Source organism: Myxine glutinosa, chromosome 10, assembly GCF_964187855.1.
Source record: "Myxine glutinosa chromosome 10, kmMyxGlut1.1, whole genome shotgun sequence".
NCBI lineage: Eukaryota > Metazoa > Chordata > Myxini > Myxiniformes > Myxinidae > Myxine > Myxine glutinosa.
The window spans coordinates 9787559-9812339 of NC_136270.1; positions in this window are offsets into that span (position 1 = coordinate 9787559).

The window sequence follows — 24781 nt, forward strand, 5'->3', positions numbered from 1 at the left end:
ACACCCAAGTAATCCAAGCTCAGAGATAGTCCTCAAGTAGTTATCTATATTACTAGAATACTAGCAGAGCATACCTGTCGCTTCGCTGACTGACCAATTCGTCGTCTGTTTGCCAAATATTGCTATATTGGTTCACTGCGTCTGTATTGATTTCATCGATCATGATAAACTCGACAAACATATGGGAGTATTTCATCAGTTTATGAAGTGCTCTCAGGTCGATTTATTGTTTGGTGGGTCATGGTCGCTTCATTTATCATATGCCCCGAGGGCAGTTTGCATTCTCGTAAGATAGCCGATCGATCTCTAGAAGCGAGCCAGAGATCCTTCACCGCACAGTCTTCCATATAAATGTTATTATTCTGCACAAACTAGCCCGCACCGTGGTGACAGCCAACGGATCCTGCTCGTCGCTGCGCTGACGGATTTAATCATAAGACAGACATTGGCGTTTCCAAACCCCCCCCTCTCACTACCCATTCACCCCACCCCCCTCTCACCACCCGTTCACTCCAATCCCCCTCCCACCACCCGTTTTTGGGGACCTGATATGCCAATCTTCTTCAAATTTAAAGTCGATAGGAGGAATATTGATGATTTTAGAAATTTCAATAGGTTGCTGACCTTTAGCCTATTTTGACCTTTTGGCCTATGTTGATCTCAAAGTAATTGCTGGTTGAATTCAGTGACCTGATATGCAAATCATCTTCAAACTTCAAGTCAATCGGATGAGAATTTGAGAATTTTAGACATTTTACCTAACCTTTGGCCCATGTTGATCGCTTGCCCTCAAAATCAATAGGCTTCTTACTTATGACCAACTACACTACTTGGTGAAGTTTTGTTACGATGGGTTTAAAATTGTGACCTGCAGGCGATTGACATACAGCCAGGCAGACAAACAGAATAATGCATGTGACCAACCAATGTACATGATTTTTGCAAGTCACAAACAGGCAGACAGAGACAGAATAACACACTTGACTAGCCAATATAACTGAAAAATCTTGGGAGTAGAGTTCATATCTTACAGCTGAGCAACATCACAAGTTTACCTGCCTTCTTCAGTCATGTTCACCTCCAAAAGGTGACTCAAACAATTGTTTTTTTTTTGGTGCAAAATTATCATTTTTCTAATCGAGAGTTTCACTTATGTTGCAAGTTCAAGTTTTATGTAAGAAAGGAACTTTGCTCTGATATCAGCCTGTTATATAATTTTCGATGAATGCTTTGTGAAAATTATGCCTCTTTGTTGGTTTTGTGGCGGCTTCATGTTGAGAAAAACCAGCTGCAAGAAAATAGCATGCCATTTTCTCATTTTGCAGACAACCCAGCTGCCAGCATGATTTAGCTCTGCCAGCTTGTAAGGTGTGCCTTAGAAAACTACTCATGAGCCTCAAAAAGCCAGAAGCAACTTACGATGAGCCAGTAACCTTGCCTGTGCAATAAAAGCTTGTCATATTGAAAAGTATGCTAATAGGGGAATTGCTTTGAATGCCATTTTGGTTTGCGTGGAATGTGTTTTTGTGTTCTTATTTTCTACGGGTCCAATAGTATAAGGACCCAGCAAATAAACGAATCTACGGTTGTGTTTGATATTGTCGCATGTAAAATCGTCATATTTGAATCAAGAGGAAACTACTTATGGAGCTAAAAGGATAAACAGATAAACGCTTTATATCAAGTGCTAAAAAGGTGATTGTTCTTAAATGACAAGTTGGCATTACACTAGACTTAGTGACAAATGCTAGTTTCAGAAGGGGGAACGCATCCACCTCAGTTTCGGGAATGATCACGATTCATGGACCGAGCTGTGACGTTTTCTTGTTCTCAAATTCTTGTTCAGAGGGCTCTTTTCAGGATCGTCCTACCGAGCCCCGGACAGCTTCCAAATGTGGTTTGTTTGTAGTAATATTACCATGGATAGTTATTACAATCTCCTTAAGGTTCTTCGTTATCATTCCTGTTGCTCAAATGATCACTGGTACCATTTCGGCACTCTGCAGCTGCCAGCCATTCCAAATGAGGATATTTAGATCTCCTTTTCTTTGCCATTCCAGTGAGCCTTATTTGTCAATGCCGAATCTGTCCAACTTTTTTTTATACCTTCCTGCTAGTTTATAGTTCTCCCAAGTTGTCGGCTAAAATCTTTTCATATTTCGCTTTATTGTACACCGCACCTTTCCTATGCCATCTCCAGGCGCTGCATAACGTCATTGCCGGGCACCGAAGGGGGCTCGGCAGTGACGCACACTGAAAGGGAGTACTCAGTTTTCACTCTGGTTGTTTGTTGTACACCGCACCTTTCCTATGCCATCTCCAGGCATTGCAAATCGTCATTACTGGGCACCGAAGGGGGCTCGGCAGTGACGCATGCTGAAAGGGAGTACTCAGTTTTCACTCTGGTTGTTGTACACTGCTCCTTTCCTATGCCATCTCCAGGCATTGCAAATCGTCATTGCTGGGCACCAAAGGGGGCTCGGCAGTGACGCACGCTGAAAGAGAGTACTCAGTTTTCACTCTGGTTGTTTGTTTTCTTGCTTTCTTTCTTTCTTGTTTGTTTGTTTATTTGTCCGGGCGATATCTCAGCCATCCTTTGAGCTAGGAAGCTGAAATTTCGGCACAATAGTGAGCAAGTCCTTTGTCAAAAACAGTATTTTTTGTTTTTTGATTAATCAATTAATTGATGAGTTATTTAATTATTAGCGATTAATTAAGTACTTATTTAGTTAATTAAATTTCATTTCTCTTCTGACCATTAACTCAGGCACCTTTTGAGTTAGGAAGCTGATATTTGGACATGCCAATGACCAGGTGATTTGGCTGCAAAGGCTATTTTTGATTTATTAATTAATCAATTAATCAATTAATCGATTAATTATTTAATTATTTGATTGATGACAAAAAATCTTTTTTTTTGTTAAGTTACAGATTCTGATGAAATGGTAGTGGTTTATGTGTTCTCTGACCGAATTGATTAATAGTTTAATTTTTTTATGATTATTATTTATTTATTTTCATTATTAATCATTTATTTATCTTCTTTCTCATTTGGCCAATATCTCAGGCACCTTTTGAGCTCAGAAGCTAATATTTGGACATGAGTGACCAGGTGATGTGGCTATCAAGGATATTTTTGATTTATTGATTTATCAATTAATCAATGTATCGATTAATTATTTAATTATTCGATTAATTACTAAAAAAAGGTTTTTTCCCCCAGTTATAGATTCTGATGAAATGGTGGTGGTTTATGTGTTCTGTGACCGAATTGATTGATAATTTAATTTTTTAATGATTATTATTTATTTATTTTCATTATTAATCATTTATTTATTTTCTTTCTCATTTGGCCAATATCTCAGGCACCTTTTGAGCTGGGAAGCTAATATTTGGACATGACAGTGACCAAGTGATGTGGCTATCAAGGATATTTTTGATTAATTGATTAATCATTTAATCGATTCATTATTTATTGATTAATCGATGAATTACTTATTGATTAATCAATTAATTATTTAATTTTTTATTAATGACTTATTTCATTAAATTTCTAAAAGATACATCTTCGAATGAAGCACGAGTGGTTTTGTTATGGTATTAGCCAATTCATTAAGAAAATATTTTGTGATAATCTTTTATTGATTTTAATTATACAATTAATCAATCAATTAGTGTACACCTCTCCCTCCCAATGCAGCCTCTATGAGCTGCACTGCGGTATTGCTGGGCGCCGGAGGCGCCCCGGCAATGCCGCGCTGTTGGATATTTAATTATTTGGCATGGGGGCGGTGTACTTTGAATGTATGTGTACTTGTTTGTTTGTTTGTTTGTTTTCTTTCTTTCTTTCTTTCTTGTTTGTTTGTTTGTTTGTCCGGGCGATATCTCAGCCATCCTTTTAGCTAGGAAGCTGAAATTTCGGCACAATAGTGAGCAAGTCCTTTGTCAAAAACTGTATTTTTTGTTTTTTGATTAATCAATTAATTGAGGAGTTATTTAATTATTAGCGATTAATTAAGTACTTATTTAATTAATTAAATTTCCTTTCTCTTCTGACCATTAACTCAGGCACCTTTTGAGTTAGGAAGCTGATATTTGGACATGCCAAAGACCAGGTGATTTGGCTGCAAAGGCTATATTTTTGATTTATTAATTAATCAATTAATCAATTAATCAATTAATCGATTAATTATTTGATTAATGACAATTTTTTTTTTTTAAAGTTACAGATTCTGAGGAAATGGTGGTGGTTTATGTGTTCTCTGACCGAATTGATTAATAATTTAATTTTTTTATGATTATTATTTATTTATTTTCATTATTAATCATTTATTTATCTTCTTTCTCATTTGGCCAATATCTCAGGCACCTTTTGAGCTCAGAAGCTAATATTTGGACATGAGTGACCAAGTGATGTGGCTATCAAGGATATTTTTTGATTTATTGATTAATCAATTAATCGATTAATTATTTAATTATTCGATTAATTACTAAAAAAAAAAAAAAAAAATCAGTTACAGATTCTGATGAAATGGTGGTGGTTTATGTGTTCTGTGACCGAATTGATTAATAATTTATTTTTTAAATGATTATTATTTATTTCTTTTCATTATTAATCATTTATTTATTTTCTTTCTCATTTGGCCAATATCTCAGGCACCTTTTGAGCTGGGAAGCTAATATTTGGACATGACAGTGACCAAGTGATGTGGCTATCAAGGATATTTTTGATTTATTGATTAATCATTTCATCGATTCATTATATTTATTGATTAATCGATGAATTACTTATTGATCAATCAATTAATTATTTGATTTTTTATTAATGACTTATTTGATTAAATTTCTAAAAGATACATCTTCGGATGAAGCACTAGTGGTTTTGTTATGGTATTAGCCAATTGATTAAGAAAATATTTTGTGATAATCTTTTATTGATTTTAATTATACAATTAATCAATCAATTAGTGTACACCTCTCCCTCCCAAAGCAGCCTCTATGAGCTGCACTGCGGTATTGCCGGGCGCCGCAGGCGCCCCGGCAATGCCGCGCTGTAGGATAGTTAATTATTTGGCATGGGGGCGGTGTACTTTGAATGTATCTGTACTTGTTTTCTTGCTTTCTTGTTTGTTTGTTTTGTCCGGGCGATATCTCAGCCATCCTTTGAGCTAGGAAGCTGAAATTTTGGCACAACAGTGAGCAAGTACTTTGTCAAAAACTGTATTTTTTGTTTTTTGATTAATCAATTAATTGATGAGTTATTTAATTATTAGCGATTAAGTAAGTCGATTAATTATTAGCGATTAATTAATTAGCGATCCCTTGTGTTGGGCTAGCGGCTAGGGTGCCGGCTTAGGATCCTAGGATCCTGGGTTCGAATCCCGGTCGATCGCTGAATTAACGCCAGGGGGGTTGACTCAGCCTGTCATTCCTTCCGAGGTCGGCTAATTGAGTACCAGTTCACTGGTAATTCCCTGTTTGTCGTTAAAGGCGGAAAAAAGGGTTGGCGTCAGGAAGGGCATCCGGCCGTAAAACATTGCTTCAAAAAGGGGCCCTAAAAACAACAACAACCACGGTTCCAGAAAAAGGCCGACACCCGCTTTGCGGGGAAAAATGGCCTCTAAAGGTGGTTATTTTTTTCATTTATAATTAAGTACTTATACATTTACTTTCTCTTCTGACCATTATCTCAGGCAACTTTTGAGTTAGGAACATGATATTTTGGACATGCCAGTGACCAGGTGATTTGGCTGCAAAGGCTATTTTTGATGTATTGATTAATCAGTTAATCAATTATTCGATTAATTATTTAATTATTTGATTAATGACTATTTTTTTTCGTTACAGATTCAGATGAAATGGTGGTGGTTTATGTGTTCTATTGGCGAATTGATTAATTATTTTATTTTATTATTATTATTATTTATTTATTTTCATTATTAATTATTTCTTTTCTTTCTCATCTGGGCAATATCTCAGGCACCTTTTGAGCGAGGAAGCTGATATTTGGACATGACAATGACCAAGTGATTTGGCTGTAAAAGGTATTTTGTATTCATTGAGTAATTAATTTAACGATTAATTATTTAATTATTCGATGAATGACTTAATTAATTAATTTTTTTAAGTTACAGATTCAGATGAAATGGTGGTGGTTTATGTATTCTATGAGCCAATTGATTAACTATTTAATTTTTTTATGATTATTATTTATTTATTTTCATTATTAATCATTTATTTATTTTCTTTCTCACCGGGCAAAATCCTGGTGTTGGCTTAGCGGTTAGGGTGCCGGCTTGGGATCCTAGGATCCTGGGTTCGAATCCCGGTCGATCGCTAAATTAACACCAGGGGGGTTGACTCAGCCAGTCATCCTTCCGAGGTCGGCGAATTGAGTACCAGCTTGCTGGGATGAATGATCCCGGTGTGTACCCCGACTTAGAATAGGTACACCGTATCCCTGCGCATCGTGAGAGGCAACTAAGGGTTGGCGTCAGGAAGGGCATCCGGCCATAAAAACATTGCCTCAAACAGGGAACCATGATTGTCATGGGGCCCGCAAGGCTAACCCCTGCTCTAGCGGGGAAAATGGCCTTAAAATGATCATTCATGCATTCATTTTTTTTTCTCATCTGGGCAATATCTCAGGCACCTTTTGAGCTCGGAAGCTAATATTTGGACATGACAGTGACCAGGTGATGTGACCATACAGGATATTTTTGATTTATTGATTAATCATTTAATCGATTAATTATTTATTGATAGATCAATTAATTATTTAATTTTTCATTAATGACTTGTTTAATTAAATTTCTAAAAGATACATCTGCGGATGAAGCACGAGTGGTTCAGTTATGTTATTACCAAATTGATTAACAAAATATTTTATGATAATCTTTTATTGATTTTAATTATGCAATTAATCAATCAATTATTGTACACCTCTCCCTCCCAATGCAATCTCTATGAGCTGTACTGCGGTATTGCCGGGCGCCATAGGCGCCTCGGCAATGCCGCGCTGTAGGATATTTAATTATTTGGCATGGGGGTGGTGTATTTTGAATGTATCTGTACTTGTTGTACACCGCTCCTTTCCTATGCCATCCCCTGGCACTACAAAACGTCATTGCCGGGCACCGAAGGGGGCTCGGCAGTGACGCACGCTGAAAGGGAGTACTCAGTTTTCACTCTGGTTGATTGTTTTCTTGCTTTCTTGCTTTCTTGTTTGTTTGTTTGTTTGTCCGGGCGATATCTCAGCCATCCTTTGAGCTAGGAAGCTTTTTTTTTCTTCTTTTTTTTGTATACTGAATCGAGGCTCGTGAAAGAGCTGACATTTACTTCACAAACAAATCAACCAGACAAACAAAATATATAAAAAGAGGGAGCAGAAGACAAGAGAATGGGAAGCACACAAACACTTGAGAGCACACAACATTTAAGAGCAGGGAGATGTGTGGGAGGGAGAGGGCTTGGGGGGAGGAGGCGTGGGAAGGGGGTGGGGGGGGGGGGGGGTTGGGAGAAGTATAAAACACAAGGACACCAAGGACTTCCAGGACAGAAGTTGGTATTTCAAAAAGTGGAATTGGGGTGAAATTATCGGGGATAGAAAAGATCAAGGTTTTGGATGGGGGACAGCTGGTGGTGAATAAGAGATGGTGGTGAATATCTGTTTTAAAGACCTGGAGGGTGGAGTGGGATTGAAGAGAGTGAGAGAGTTTGTTCCAGAGGCGAGAGAAAAGAGAAATGAAGGAGTGAAGGTGAGCAGAGAGTCTTGATTTTGGCAGTTTAACCATAAGAGGGTTGCAGGCAGATCTTGTGCGACCTGTAGGAATATTTGCGGGACAGAGCCCAGAGAGAGCTGGGGGGGGGGGCAAGGCCAGAAAGGAGTCGGTAGAAGACGGAAATACCACCAACCTGCCTGCGGTGAGTGAGTGAGAGGCCCTTGGAGTTAGCTTCATCGCGGGAGATTCCAATGATTCTGAATGCTTTGCGTTCAACAGCGTGAAGACGAGCTACGTGTGAGGCAGGAGCACCAGCCCAGAGGGGAGAGCAGTATTCCATTGAGCTGCGGATGAAAGCCTTGTACGTGGTGAGGAGCTCAGGTGTGCCAAGGAAGGACTTTGCACGACGGAGGATGCCCAGTCGGCGACTGGCTTTGGAGGCCAGATTTGAAATGTGGTTTTCCCAGGAAAGATCATGGCAGATAGTGAGACCCAAAAGTTTGAGTGACAGAACTTCTTGGAGAGGATTATTCAGAAAGTAGATGGGAGGGTTGTCCAGTCGGTCTTTTCGGAGAGACATCGTAAGAGTGTGAGATTTGTCAGGATTGAAAGACATGTTCCACTTGTTTGCCCAGTCTGTGATTTTGTCCAGGTCTGCAGAGAGTGAGGAGGCTGCAGACTGCCGATCTGAGGGATGAAGAATGGAGCGACAGTGAGTAGAGTCATCAGCAAAGAGATAGAGAGGATTTTCAAGAGAGTCGGAGAGATCATTGATGAAGACCAGAAAAAGCACAGGGCCCAGAACACTGCCTTGGGGAACTCCAGCCTGAACAGGAAGAGGAGATGAGAGAAACCTATTCAGGGCCACACGTTGACTACGACTAGAGAGGAAGTCCGCCAGCCATGCGTGGAGATTTCCATGGATACCAACAGAGGAGAGTTTGGTGAGCAGAGCGGGGTGCCAGACCGCATCGAAGGCACGTGATATGTCAAGGGAGACAGCTCTAATTTCCTGTTTGGCATTGAGGACCTCCATCCATTGCTGAGAAAGCAGTAGCAGCATGTCCAGAGTAGAGTGACCAGGTCTGAAACCAAATTGATGATCAGAGATCAAGCCATTGGAGAAGAGGAATGATTTCATATCTGAAGCAATGATGGATTCCATGACTTTACTGATAATTGAGAGAAGGCTGATTGGTCTGTAGTTGCTGGGATCTGTTTTTGCACCTTTTTTGTGCAAAGCGGTGATGTTGGCAGATTTCCAAGCAGATGGCAGATGACCTTGAGCAAAAGAGAGTGTGAAGAGAACAGAGAGAGGGAGTGAAAGAGCGGAAGAACAAGATTTCAGGACCCGTGGGCTGATGCCGTCAGGTCCAGTTGCAGAATCAGAGTCGAGGGTTGACAGAAACTTTTCCACCTTGTCAGCTGATAATTCGGCACAATAGTGAGCAAGTCCTTTTTCAAAAACAGTATTTTTGTACACCGCACCTTTCCTATGCCATCTCCAGGCATTGCAAATCGTCACTGCTGGGCACCGAAGGGGGCTCGGCAGTGACGCACGCTGAAAGGGAGAACTCAGTTTTCACTCTGGTTGTTTTCTTGTTTGTTTGTTTGTTTTCCTTCTTGTTTGTTTGTTTGTCCGGGCGATCTCTCAGCCATCCTTTGAGCTAGGAAGCTGAAATTTCGGCACAATAGTCAGCAAGTCCTTTGTCAAAAACGTTATTTTTTGTTTTTTGATTAATCAATAAATTGAGGAGTTATTTAATTATTAGCGATTAATTAAGTACTTATTTAATTAATCAAATTTCCTTTCTCTTCTGACCATTAACTCAGGCACCTTTTGAGTTAGGAAGCTGATATTTGGACATGCCAATGACCGGGTGATTTGGCTGCAAAGACTTTTTTGATTTCTTAATTAATCAATTAATCGATTAATTACTTAATTATTCGATTAATGACTACTTTTTTTTTTTTAAAGTTGCAGATTCTGATGAAATGGTGGTGGTTTATGTGTTCTATGACCGAATTGATTAATAATTTATTTTTTTAATGATTATTATTTATTTATTTTCATTATTAATCATTTATTTATTTTCTTTCTCATTTGGCCAAAATCTCAGGCACCTTTTGAACTGGGAAGCTAATATTTGGACATGACAGTGACCAAGTGATGTGGCTATCAAAGATATTTTTGATTTATTGATTAATCATTTTATCGATTAATTATTTATTGATTCATTAATTAATTATTGATTAATCAATTAATTATTTAATTTTTTATTAATGCCTTATTTAATTAAATTTCTAAAAGATACATCTTCGGATGAAGCACTAGTGGTTTAGTTATGCTATTAGCCAATTGATTAAGAAAATATTTTGTGATAATATATGAATGAATGGTCGTTTTCAGGCCATTTTCCCCGCTAGAGCGGGGGTTAGTCTTGTGGGCCCCATGACAATCATGGTAATCTTTGTGATAATCTTTTATTGATTTTAATTATACAATTAATCAATCAATTAGTGTACACCTCTCCCTCCCAATGCAGCCTCAATGAGCTGCACTGCGGTATTGCCGGGCGCCGGAGGCGTCCCGGCAATGCCGCGCTGTAGAATATTTAATTATTTGGCATGGGGGCAGTGTACTTTGAATGTATCTGTACTTGTTTGTTTTTTGATTAATCAATTAATTGATGAGTTATTTAACTATTAGGGATTAATTAAGTACTTATACATTTCCTTTCTCTTCTGCCGATTATCTCAGGCACCTTTTAAGCTATGAAGCTGATATTTGGACATGCCAATGACCACGTGCTTTGGCTGCAAAGGCTATTTTTGATTTATTGATTAATCAATTCATCAATTAATCAATTAATTATTTGATTAATGACTAACATTTTTTTGGTTACAGATTCGGATGAAATGGTGGTGGTTTATGTGTTCTATTAGTGAATTGATTAACTTTTGATTTATTTATGATTATTATTTATTTATTTTCATTATTAATTATTTATTTATTTTCTTTCTCATCTGGGCAATATCTCAGGCACCTTTTGAGCTAGGAAGCTAATATTTGGACATGGCAGTGACCAGGTGATGTGGCCATAAAGGATATTTTTGATTTGATTATTCATTTAATCGATTAATTATTTATTGATTAATCAAATTTTTTTTTTTTTATTTATTAATGACCTATTTAATTACATTTCTAAAAGATACATCTTCGGATGAAGCACTAGTGGTTTAGTTCTGCTATTAGCCAATTGATTAAGAAAATATTTTGTGATAATCTTTTATTGATTTTAATTATACAATTAATCAATCAATTATTGTACACGTCTCTCTCCCAATGCAATCTCTATAATAGACTGGTTCAATTTCCAGCAAATGTGATTGCATGAGGCATTTTTGAGGAAAAGCAAACAAATAGGTTTTTCTTAAAGGGAATTTTGTGCTGAATATGAATATCTTGTTTGTGTTTCCCAAAATTGCCTAATTAGGTCATTAATTAAGGTCAAAGGTCAATAAGTGCAAAATTCAAGTTAAGCCAGAAATTGTTTTATTTTTAATATTCAATACAGTGGTCAAAAAGATTTTCCAATATCTATCATATTAAGCCATACATTGCATGTCAAAGATTTGAATTTAATGGAAAATGTGAAAGAAATTTTCACTTCTATGGAGAATATCTCCGTAACGGTTGACCTTTCTACGGAGTGCCATGTCAGTCGATTTCCCTTTGATGTTTCATGTCAAAATGCACCAGTAAAAAGAATATATGGCATAGCATCATTGTCTAGGTTCAGGGGAATGAGACTTTGTTGTTTGTTTTGCGAAATTTGCATAATTAGCCACCAATTAGGGTCAAGGGTTAATTAGTACAAAATGCGAATGTTTATGAAATTTTCGTAAGGTCCTATTTGACATCCCCTAGAACTCTAGATGAATTTACAAGAATTTTCTACATATCATTCAAATTAAACGTCATATTATGTGCCGAATATTCAAATTAAATGAAAAATATTATAGGAATTCTTGATTCTATCGCCAATATCTCAATAACGGTTCAATTGCCAATATCTCAATAACAGTTCAATTTTGGTCGCATGGATTTGTCTCTTTTCCAACGTAGGCCACCAAAACTGATTTTGGTTTCCTCTCTATATATGACAACAATATATCTAACAATATATTAGAAAGGAATATGTCACCTTTTTTATATTTCTATATTTTATATTTATATTTCACCCCCTTAAACCAACACTGATGAAGTGTCAAATAACCGTATTGTGGCAATATCCTAGCATTGGCGTTATTTAGTCTTGTTTTTGCATGTTACAGTCTCCGAGTCACTGCATTTGCATGCGTCCGTACACTTCAAATCCCATTTCTTGCACGAACACCTATCACTGGTGCAACCCTTGGTACAGCCACACTGTACAATGTCCTTGCATGCTTTTGGGATAGGGGGTAAAGATGTGAGCACCGGTGAGAGAAGACCATCAGCCAGCTTCCATCCAGCAGAGTCCATTGGGGAAGGAATTACTGGGTTTGGATTGCACGCTTCTCTCCATATGAAGCTCTGGTAATTTGCACGCTGTATATGGTGATGTGCAGCATCACTGGATGGTGGCATTGATTCTGGTGCCTGACATTTACTGAACAGCTTTACTGAACAGCGAACATATCACATGTTCTTGTGATATCACATCTCACGAGATGATATATCATCACATTACTGAACATTTACTGAACTCACAGTTCAGTTCCCACAGTCCCACAACTCACAGTTCAGAACTCACAGTTACTGTTCCCTCACTCACTCACATTTACTGAACAGCTTTACTGAACAGCGAACATATCACATGTTCTTGTGATATCACATCACTTGTGATATCACTCACAGTTCAGTTCCCACAGTTCCCACAACTCACAGGTCAGAACTCACAGTTACTGTTCCTTCACTCACTCACATTTACTGAACAGCGAACATATCACATGTTCTTGTGATATCACATCTCATGAGATGATATATCATCTCACGTTCTTGTGATATCACATCTCACGAACATATCACATGTGAACATATCACATGTCCCTATGACATGTACCACAATTCTTACCATGAACAGCGAACAGCGAACTTCTCACATTTTCCATTAAATTCAAATCTTTGACATACGATATATGGCTTAATATGACAGATACTCGACAAACTTTTTCGCCACTGTATTGGATATTAAAAATAAAATAATTTCTGTGAAAACTTGAATTTTGCACTTATTGACCTTTGACCTTAAATAATGACCTAATTAGGCAATTTTGGGAAACACAAACAAGATATTCATATTCAGCACGAAAATCCCTTTAAGAAAAACCTATTTGTTTGCTTTTCCTCAAAAATGCCTCATGCAGCTTAAATGAGCACATTTTTGAATTTCTTGCCTAGACTATGAGCTGCACTGCGGTATTGCCGGGCGCCAGAGGTGCCCCGGAAATGCCGCGCTGCAGGATATTTAATTATTTTCGGCATGGGGGCGGTGTACTTTGAATGTATCTTTACTTGTCTTTTGTCTTTTTTTGCAATCGTCGGGGCTGTTTCATTTTCACGTGTGATATCTACTGCTCGCACATGTCTTTGGAATTCATTTTGCTAGGTGGTTTAGGCATACCTTTTCTGGCTTGCTGTCTTCGTGTTTGCATACAAATTGGATTCGGTAGTCTGTTTAAGTTTTCATGTACTCAGCCAATCCTATAGTTGTCATCCTGTGCACTTGGTTGAGTTTATTCAGGCCGCTCCCTCCCTCTCGTCTCGACAGGTACATTCTCGAGATGTACTGATTTTTGTAGAACATTTTGTGGATAGTGAGGAGTTTCATTATTTTGTTATTTAATTTATTGATTTCCATGTGTGGTGGGTTTATTATTCCACAGCTGTATCGGAATAGTGGTGTTACTAGTTACTAGTTGGTTAATGAATTTTGCCTTCTCTTTTCAGAATCAGCCTTGTTCTACGTAGGTATTATTTGGCAATTGTTTTGCACATTTGTTTGTGACATATTTGATGGCCTTCTTCTACTCCAATGTATTTGTATGATGCTTCGTTTTCTATTGTTGTATTAATGTCTATTTTTATGTTACACGTTTTTGTTGGTGTACCTTGCAGGAAAGTGCACTTGGAACACTTATCTCGGCCAAATTCCATTTGGATGGCGTCAGAGTACTGTTTCACGAATGCCAATTTTCCATCGTTTAGTGCAAAGAGTTTTAAATTATCCATGTACCGTAGATGTGTCTGTCACCTTTCATGTCTCTTTACAGTCTTAAATGTTCTATTATTGGATGTTAGGAATGCTGGTGTTGGCATAACGGTTAAACTGTCTGGCTTAAGATCTTAAGGTCGTTTAAATAACACCAGCTGGGTTGACTCAGTCTGTCATCCTTCCAAGGTTGGCATAATGAGTAATATTACAAAAAAAAAAATATTACTGGGGTAATAAACTATTCGAGTATCCTGCGTCGGAGTGGTGACCAAACCAGGATTGTACTCCTTCGCCAATGAAACTGCCTCGGCAGTCTGATGTGCCACAGGCATGAAAGGAATGGTTATTATTACACATATATATAATAATAAAAGTGTGTGTGTGTGTGTGTGTGTGTGTGTGTGTGTGTCCTCCTTAATTCCAAAACCATGAAACCGAATGGCCTAAAACTTTGTGTGCACACTTATCAACTTCCAAGGGAGTGCATGAATGAAAACTGGGTGTTTTGGGTAAATCTAAACACATGTTTTGAAGATAATTAGCAGCCTTATTAAATTAAAAGAAAAACAGGCATAATCCTTGGTCAGCCCGCTCTCCCTCGCAAGGGTCTTAATCATCATTTGTATCGGCCTGCTCACAAATGACTAACCTTGGAACAGGCCACACAGGTCTCTGGTGTACATTTGAAGACTGAACAACAGGTCTTATATCATTAAATGAAGGTATCGTTTTGAGGAAACAAAGGTAAATTTTGATTACTACCCATGCAGACGAAACCAAGTAATTAATGTTTTGTTCACAGTGGTTGAGGCAGAGGTGGAGGTATCTTCGTACCTTCTCATAATGGAGAGGGGAATGGATTTAGATTGATATTTAGAGCTGGAGCAAAAAAATAACCCAGGAGTGCAGCACCTAACCCGAACCAAAAATAGAACTAGATCTACCCTGATAATCTAGCAGTGAACAAGGAAGAGCAGATCCGGTCTCGGGCAACGTTTCACCCACTTCCCAATGGGCTTCCCCAGGCCAATACACCCCAAGCATCAGCACATGTCCGCTTTTATTCTTGAGGCGACAATTCCTTTCCAGTCACATACTGATGCGCGGGTTCAATTGAGGAGTGTTTTTTATTGTACCAACCTCAAGCAAAAAACGCCAATCACATCACTAATGGTTTGCTTTGCCCTTTCTATTCACTCATGGTCTGGTGTTGTATGTATGGGGGTGGACAACTGTGTGTGCTCGTTCTTGTTTTTATGTTTCCAAGGCATGAACCTGGCTGTCTTCATGTTGCACATAGCGTCATGTGAGTGGCGTTATTGGTGGAGATTTTATTGACATGTGTGGGCATAGTGTTGTGGATCAAACGTTGCTTTCTGCTCGCCTTGTGCAACTTTCTGCTCACCCAAGTCAAATTTATGGCCAGATTACAGGCAATGGCGTGCTATGACCGACTGGTAACACATCTTGTTTTATTCTTGGGCAAAAATAATTTATTTTGCCTAACCAATGAATCGGCAGATGTGCACTTCTGACATTTTTACATACTTTTGGGTAAGCCCTACCCACATGAAAAAGTTTTTGATGAGATTGGTGCATTTGAATTAGGAGCTTGAATATGAGGATTAAGTTGGTCTTTGAATGGGTAAGACTCTTCCGTCAAACAAATTGCTGAAAAATCTGAATTCAGTTTTGCTGAAACATTGAAAACATCAATGACTGGAAAAGCTGAACATTCCGAACCTGTAATAATGCCCTTTAAACTTGTGTCCCATTCATATATTGAATACACAAAGTGGCGAGGATTTTGTCATCTATAAATTATATAATTTGGATACAAAACATTTATAAATTGCATCCACAATTTACCTCCTTCCATTCTCTTTGCCTTTTTTCTCCCTCAAACCCCCACCCAACCCCCATTACTCCATTCCCATTTCTTTTTTATGCCTCCGCCGACAAAATCACCGGAGGCGTTATGTTTCTTGGTTGTCCATCTGGCTGTCTGTCCATCCGTTCTTCCGTGATAGGTTTTTGTTACCGCGATAACTTGAGAAGGGCTGAAGGGATATTAGTCAAACTTGGTTCAGTTATTTATAATGAGGTAGAGATGACCTGATTATATTTTGGAGTCACAAGGTCAAAGGTCAGAGATCATGCTAGGTAAAATTCCTGTTACCGTGGAAACTTATGAACCAGTGAGGGGATTCTCACCAAAGTTGGTGCAACTATGTATTATGATACAACGATGAACTGATTTGATTTTGGGGTCAAGAGGTCAAAGTCTGTAATAGGTTTATAACTTGAGAACGGCTGAAGATATCTAATTGAAACTTGGTACAGGTATGTATAATGAAGTAAAGATTAATTGATTAGATGTTGGAGTCAATAGGTCAAAGGTCAAATGTCAGACATCCCATCAGGCAAAATTCTGTTACTGCGTTAACTTGTGATCCAGTCATGGGATTTTCGCCAAACTTTGTATAATTATATATTACTAGGGCATGCCCGTACTATATCTATATCTAAAATTATATCCCCCCCCTCTATTTACATGAAATGGTTTGGTCCAAAGCGAACGGCTTGCGAGTACGGTGACAATCCCCCCCCCCCTCTATTTACATGAAATGGTTTGGTCCAAAGCGAACGGCTTCGGAGTTTGGTAAAGAAATCGCCATAGCGTGCCCAAACGCGCAGGAAAGCGAAAGAATCGCAAATTTAAGGAAATGCCCGTACTTCCGTAAGGAAGAGAAAAGAAATGAAAAGGAAAAACATTCCAAACCGCGAGGGAAAACAACACGGCACGTCGACACAACAACGTGTCCTGTGATTGGCCGTACGTGGCTGCCAGTAGCTGCCCCCAAAAAAAAGCTTTCACCGTCCGGCGACTGAATTTAAGGGGAAAAATAAAACGCTCTTCGCTTAAAACAACGCCCTTCGCTCTGACTGAATTGGGACAATGTTTTTATGTTTTTAATTGAATTACTATCCGTAATGGCGCACGCTCTCACAGGAGCTCCGGAAGGTCGCATATCGCAGGAAAGCGAAAGAATCGCAAATTAGTTTTAATTAGTTTTAAAACATCGTTTAACGCCAACATAGCGCCAACATAGTTTGCCGACGGGAAATAAATGAATACGCTCTCAAATGTGCCATCCGAGGCAGAGCCTGTTCGCCACGTTCGGCACACGTGATAGCTCGCTGCTCTCTGATTGGTTGAATCGTTTTTTGGACATAGCTCGGTAACTACTTCTCCGATTAATTTAAAACCTTGAAAAGGCACATCCTCGGGTCCCCAGCAATATACCTGGCAAGTTTAAAGTATATCGGACCCGTGGTTGTCGAGAAACAGCGGTCACAGACAAACACACACACAGACACACACACACACACACACACACACACACACACACACACACACACACAGAGATTGCTGGAATTATAGATAGATGATGCAAAGATAAACTGATTCAATTTTGGGGTCAATAGGTCAAAGGTCAAATGTCAGACATCCCATCAGGCAAAAATTCTGTTACTGCGCTAACTTGTGATCCAGTCATGGGATTTTCACCAAACTTGGTATAATATATTATGATGCAAGGATAAACTGATTCTATTTTGGGGTCAATAGGTCAAAGATCAGAGGCCCTGTTAAGTTACAATTATTTAGTTATTGCTATAACTTAAGAATGGCTGAATGGATCCAAGTCAAAGTTGGTACAGGTATGTATAATGATGAAAAGATGAACTGACTAGATTTTGGGGTCAAGAGGTCAAAGGTCAGAGGTCATGTTAAGTAAAAATTATGTTGCCGCACCAACTTGTGAACCAGTGATGGGATTTTGAACAAATTTGGTATAAGTATATATGATGCAAAGATGAACTGATTGGATTATCACATCAACAGATCAAAGCTCAGAGGTCATGTCAGGTAAAATGTGATAACTTGAGAACAGCTGAAGGGGTTTAAATCAAACTTGGTATAAATATGTATATTGATGTAAACATGAACTGGTTAGATTTTGGGGGTCAAGGTAAAAAATTATGTTTCTGCACCAACTTATGAACCATTGATGGGATTTTGAACAAATTTGGTATAAGTATATATGATGCAAAGATGAACTGATTGGATTATGACATCAACAGATCAAAGCTCAGAGGTCATGTCAGGTAAAATGTGATAACGAGAGAACAGCTGAAGGGATTTAAATCAAACTTGGTATAAATATGTATATTGATGTAAACATGAACTGGTTAGATTTTGGGGGTCAAGGTAAAAATTATGTTTCTGCACCAACTTATGAACCATTGATGGGATTTTGAACAAACTTGGCAGAAGTATATATTATGATGCAACGATAAAAGAGAAATCAAACTTGGTACAAGTATGTATAATGATGTAATAATATGGGTGGATGCATATCGGTCAACGTCGTGACGTCGAAGGATGTCGTTCTAGTTTTTTTTCTTATATTCTTTCTCCTTCTTTTCCATTCGTTTATTTTCTTTTTATTAATCTCAATTACCCTCCCTGCCTTACTGCATAATATACCTGTGAGATGGTGACTATTATTCTCTGATGTGTACAGTGCATTCAGAGAGTATTGTTACATTTGTGGGGGGGTAGGCAATGATTACCTTAGTCCAGGTAGAAGTGTATAGATTACCATGCTCCATATGTCTCGATGAAGAAGCGCCTCCATGTACGTATGTAGGGATCCGGTAGACCGTATGTCGTGTGAGTGTATAATTGCCCCCATGAGAGGGGTGGGGTAATGTTAATTAGTTAGGGATTAATGGTAAATCCACTGTATGTAAATGGGCTCTGTTATTTCCCCGCTGTTCCTCATGACAATGCAGCACACACACAAAGCCAGGCAATAGTGCATTTAAAGACACTAAATAAAAGTTAACTGGAAACAGGACTTTGAGCACCAACGATGATCCCACCAACGGGTGATAACATCAAGCAGGCAGGTCCAGGAGGCCACGCCCCAGAGAGTAGTGATTGGTTAGGATTGTTGAGCAAGGAAGAGAGGGGCTGGCTGATGGGAGCAGGCACGGGCGGCGTCGGATGACGTCAGAACCTTAATTCCGGCGGTGAACACGACAGTATTCACATTACATCCCTTGACTTTTTCACATTTTGTTGTGTTTCAGCCTGAATTTGAAAAGGATTAAATTGAGATCACTGATCTACACATAATACCCCATAATGTCAGTGGAATTAAAAAAAACAAATTTAAAAATGAAAAGATAAAATGTCTTGAGTCAATAAGTATTCAACCCCATGTGCTATGACAGTCCAAATTGAGAACAGGTGCATCCATTTTCCTTTGATCATCCTTGAGATGTCTCTACAACTTGATTGGAGACCACTTGTGGCCAATTCAATGATTTATAAAGAAACACACCTTTCTGTATGCGGTCCCACAGTTGACAGTACATAACAGAGCAGAAACCATAAAGTCCATAGAACTCAAAGATGGAATTCTGAAGAGGGATAGATCTGGGGAAGGGTGTAAAACAATTACTAGAGCGTTGAAAGTTTTCTAGAGCACAGTGAGCTCCATCATTAGGAAATGGAAAGAATATGGAACAATCCAGACTCTTCTTCGAGCTGGCCGTCCGACTAAACTGAGCAACCGGGCAAGAAGGACCCTGGTCAGGGAGGTGACCAAGAACCCAATGGCGACTATGACAGAATGACATTGTTCCTTGGCCGAAATGGGAGAACTTGCCAGAAGGACAACAATCTCTGCAGCACTTCATAAATCTAGGCTTTATAGGAGAGTGGCCCAGCCAAAGCCCAGCCTTGAATCCCATTAATATTTTGTGGAAAGACATGAAGATTGCTGTTCACCGACGCTCCCCATACAACATCCAAGTATTGACTCAGGGGTTGAATACTTATGTAAATTAGATTGTTCTGTATTGTACACCGCTCCTTTCCTATGCCATCTCCAGGCATTGCAAATCGTCATTGCTGGGCACCGAAGGGGGCTCGGCAGTGACGCACGCTGAAAGAGAGTACTCAGTTTTCACTCTGGTTTCTTTCTTTCTTGTTGTACACCGCTCCTTTCCTATGCCACCTCCAGGCATTGCAAATCGTCATTGCCGGGCACCGAAGGGGGCTTGGCAGTGACGCACGCTGAAAGAGAGTACTCAGTTTTCACTCTGGTTTCTTGTTTGTTTGTTTTCTTGTTTCCTTGGTTGTCCGGACGATATCTCAGCCATCCTTTGAGCTAGGAAGCTGAAATTTCGGCACAATAGTGAGCAAGTCCTTTGTCAAAAACGGTATTTTTTGTTTTTTGATTAATCAATTAATTGAGGAGTTATTTAATTATTAGCGTTTAATTAAGTACTTATTTAATTAATTAAATTTCATTTCTCTTCTGACCATTATTAACTCAGGCACCTTTTGAGTTAGGAAGCTGATATTTGGACATGCCAATGACCAGGTGATTTGGCTGCAAAGGATATTTTTGATTTATTAATTAATCAATTAATCGATTAATTATTTAATTATTCGATTAATGACAAAAATTTTTTTTTTTTTAAAGTTACAGATTCTGATGAAATAGTGGTAGTTTATGTGTTCTCTGACCAAATTGATTAATAATTTAATTTTTTATGATTATTATTTCTTTATTTTCATTATTAATCATTTATTTATTTTCTTTCTCATTTGGCCAATATCTCAGGCACGTTTTGAGCTGGGAAGCTAATATTTGGACATGAGTGACCAAGTGATGTGGCTATCAAGGATATTTTTGATTTATTGATTAATCATTTCATCTATTAAGTATTTATTGATTAATCGATTAATTATTTATTGAGTAATCAATTAATTATTTAATTTTTTATAAATGACTTATTTAATTAAATTTCTAAAAGATACATCTTCGGATGAAGCACTACTGGTTTAGTTATGCGATTAGCCAATTGATTATGAAAATATTTTGTGATAATCTTTTATTGATTTTAATTATACAATTAATCAATCAATTAGTGTACACCTCTCCCTCCCAATGCAGCCTCAATGAGCTGCACTGCGGTATTGCCGGGCGCCGGAGGCGCCCCTGCAATGCCGCGCTGCAGCATATTTAATTATTTGGCATGGGGCGGTGTACTTTGAATGTATGTGTACTTGTTGTACACCGCTCCTTTCCTATGCCATCTCCAGGCATTGCAAATCGTCATTGCCGGGCACCAAAGGGGGCTCGGCAGTGACGCACGCTGAAAGAGAGTACTCAGTTTTCACTCTGGTTTCTTGTTTTCTTTCTTGGTTGTCCGGATGATATCTCAGCCATCCTTTGAGCTAGGAAGCTGAAATTTCGGCACAGTAGTGAGCAAGTCCTTTGTCAAATACGGTATTTTTTGTTTTTTGAATAATCAATTAATTGAGGAGTTATTTAATTATTAGCGTTTAATTAAGTACTTATTTAATTAATTAAATTTCATTTATCTTCTGACCATTATTAACTCAGGCACCTTTTGAGTTAGGAAGCTGATATTTGGACATGCCAATGACCAGGTGATTTGGCTGCAAAGGATATTTTTGATTTATTAATTAATCAATTAATCGATTAATTATTTAATTATTCGATTAATGACAAAAAAATTTTTTTTTTTTTAAGTTACAGATTCTGATGAAATAGTGGTAGTTTATGTGTTCTCTGACCAAATTGATTAATAATTTAATTTTTTTATGATTATTATTTATTTATTTTCATTATTAATCATTTATTTATTTTCTTTCTCATTTGGCCAATATCTCAGGCACCTTTTGAGCTGGGAAGCTAATATTTGGACATGAGTGACCAAGTGATGTGGCTATCAAGGATATTTTTGATTTATTGATTAATCATTTCATCTATTAAGTATTTATTGATTAATCGATTAATTATTTATTGAGTAATCAATTAATTATTTAATTTTTTATAAATGACTTATTTAATTAAATTTCTAAAAGATACATCTTCGGATGAAGCACTACTGGTTTAGTTATGCGATTAGCCAATTGATTATGAAAATATTTTGTGATAATCTTTTATTGATTTTAATTATACAATTAATCAATCAATTAGTGTACACCTCTCCCTCCCAATGCAGCCTTAATGAGCTGCACTGCGGTATTGCCGGGCGCCGGAGGCGCCCCGGCAATGCCGCGCTGCAGCATATTTAATTATTTGGCATGGGGCGGTGTACTTTGAATGTATGTGTACTTGTTTGTTTTCTTTCTTGTTTTCTTTCTTTCTTGTTTGTCCGGGCGATATCTCAGCCATCCTTTGAGTTAGGAAGCTGAAATTTCGGCACAATAGTGAGCAGGTCCTTTGACAAAAACGGTATTTTTTGTTTTTTGATTAATCAATAAATTGAGGAGTTATTTAATTATTAGCGATTAATTAAGTACTTATTTAATTAATCAAATTTCCTTTCTCTTCTGACCATTAACTCAGGCACCTTTTGAGTTAGGAAGCTGATATTTGGACATGCCAATGACCAGGTGATTTGCCTGCAAAGGCTATTTTTGATTTATTAATTAATAAATTAATCGATTAATTATTTAATTATTCGATTAATGCCAAAAGATTTTTTTTTTTTTAAGTTACAGATTCTGATGAAATAGTGGTAGTTTATGTGTTCTCTGACCAAATTGATTAATAATTTAATTTTTTAATGATTATTATTTATTTATTTTCATTATTAATCATTTATTTATTTTCTTTCTCATTTAGCCAATATCTCAGGCACCTTTTGAGCTGGGAAGCTAATATTTGGACATGAGTGACCAAGTGATGTGGCTATCAAGGATATTTTTGATTTATTGATTAATCATTTCATCTATTAATTATTTATTGATTAATCGATTAATTATTTATTGAGTAATCAATTAATTATTAAATTTTTTATAAATTACTTATTAATTAAATTTCTAAAAGATACATCTTCGGATGAAGCACTAGTGGTTTAGTTATGTGATTAGCCAATTGATTATGAAAATATTTTGTGATAATCTTTTATTGATTTTAATTATACAATTAATCAATCAATTAGTGTACACCTCTCCCTCCCAATGCAGCCTCAATGAGCTGCACTGCGGTATTGCCGGGCGCCGGAGGCGCCCCGGCAATGCCGCGCTGCAGCATATTTAATTATTTGGCATGGGGCAGTGTACTTTGAATGTATCTGTACTTGTTTCATTTTTAATTATTTTGTAAAAGTTTGTAAAAATACATTTGTCATTATATGGGGTATTATGTGTGGACCGGTGACAAAAAAATCTCAATGCAATCAATTTTAAATTCATGCTGTGACAACAAAATGTGAAAAAAATTCAAGGGGTATACTTTCTGAAGGCACTGAAAACAATAACGACAAAATGTCAGAGGTTTTTTTTTTTACCATCCACTCCTCATCCCCCTGTATTCCTCTTCTTCTTGTCCTATCTGCTTTTCCCTCTTCCTCTTCTTATTTATCTTTTCTTCCTCCAAAATCTCCTCTTCTGTTGCTTACTTTAGTTTGTTTTTATCTATTTATCCCCCAACCTCTCTTCCTTTCATAATATGTTTCATAGTGATTATTATTCTCTGCTTTTTAAGCCGTTTAATGGCATTCAGTCATCATCAGTCAGGGCTATTCAGTGATAATACAAAAGTTATTAGCATTCCAGATTATATTCTAATTACAGTGTTATAAGCTTAGTTCGTCTTCCTGGTAAAATAGTGAGACAGAATATCAAATAACATTGCATCTGCAAAAAAAATAGAGCTTGAACATCTGTGGCATGAAGTTAGGAAAATGTCTTTGCAGCACATGGCCTGGGTCTTTTGGGGTTTGCCTGAGAGCTTTCCTTGAAATGGCTGTCTTTGCTAATGACTCTCTGCCTAGAAATGGTGGCAATGAGGAATTTTTAATCATCCCACTGCTTGGGGGGACTCGTTTTAATGTTCTGCGCCACAATTGCCTTTTTATATTTTCCTTTAACAGAGTAGCAAAGCAAAAGTGTTTCCAAATGCATCCATAAAACATTGTTTTCCTTTGCAAACAAGTTTAAAAGCACATCATGAAATGCAAATAAAAATTTTAGCATTGGAAAATCTATGGAATAAAATTCTCAGTTGAAGCAGAGATGGAAAGCAGGGTAGTGAAGCTATGTAGCGATGGCCGGGTGATGGACGTGAAGGGGGTGGTCAGCTATCAGGGAGGAGGTGATGGAAAGGAAGAAGGGTAATGTTTGTCGGAGAGATGGGAGTGGGGTTAGGAGGGGTGATGGGTGAGAAGTCGGGTTGAACATTGCAAAAAGGAGGCATCGATTTCTTTGTGCTGATCTCCATTTCCTGCAGCTCCAGCAGCATGCAATGGTTTTGTGTTATATAAGAGGCCTTTTTAGGTTTGATGGCTCTTTACTTCACAATTCACCAAAGGATGGTGAGGATTTTTTTCAGCCTTGTGTACTGACCAGCCAACATCAAAGTGATACCCTTGAACAGAAATCTGCCAAAGGCCATTCCAGCAGGGGAATTGCCATTATTTAATAAATCCCCTGAGTATAAAATGAATACAATTGGTACTGGATTTAGATTTACATACTTCTTAAAACAGATTTCAGGATTAAAATCCATTTGAGAATCTCTACGACATAAATGTAAAATGTCATGAATCCTTACGGTCACACTGGACCCAAATAAAACTGAACCATCACTATCAGGGACAGCAGCTCTTTGCAGTGGTTGTACCCTCCCCCTCTTCCCCCAACGCAAGTCGTGCCCAAATCTTCCCCATTCTTCCCTGCTA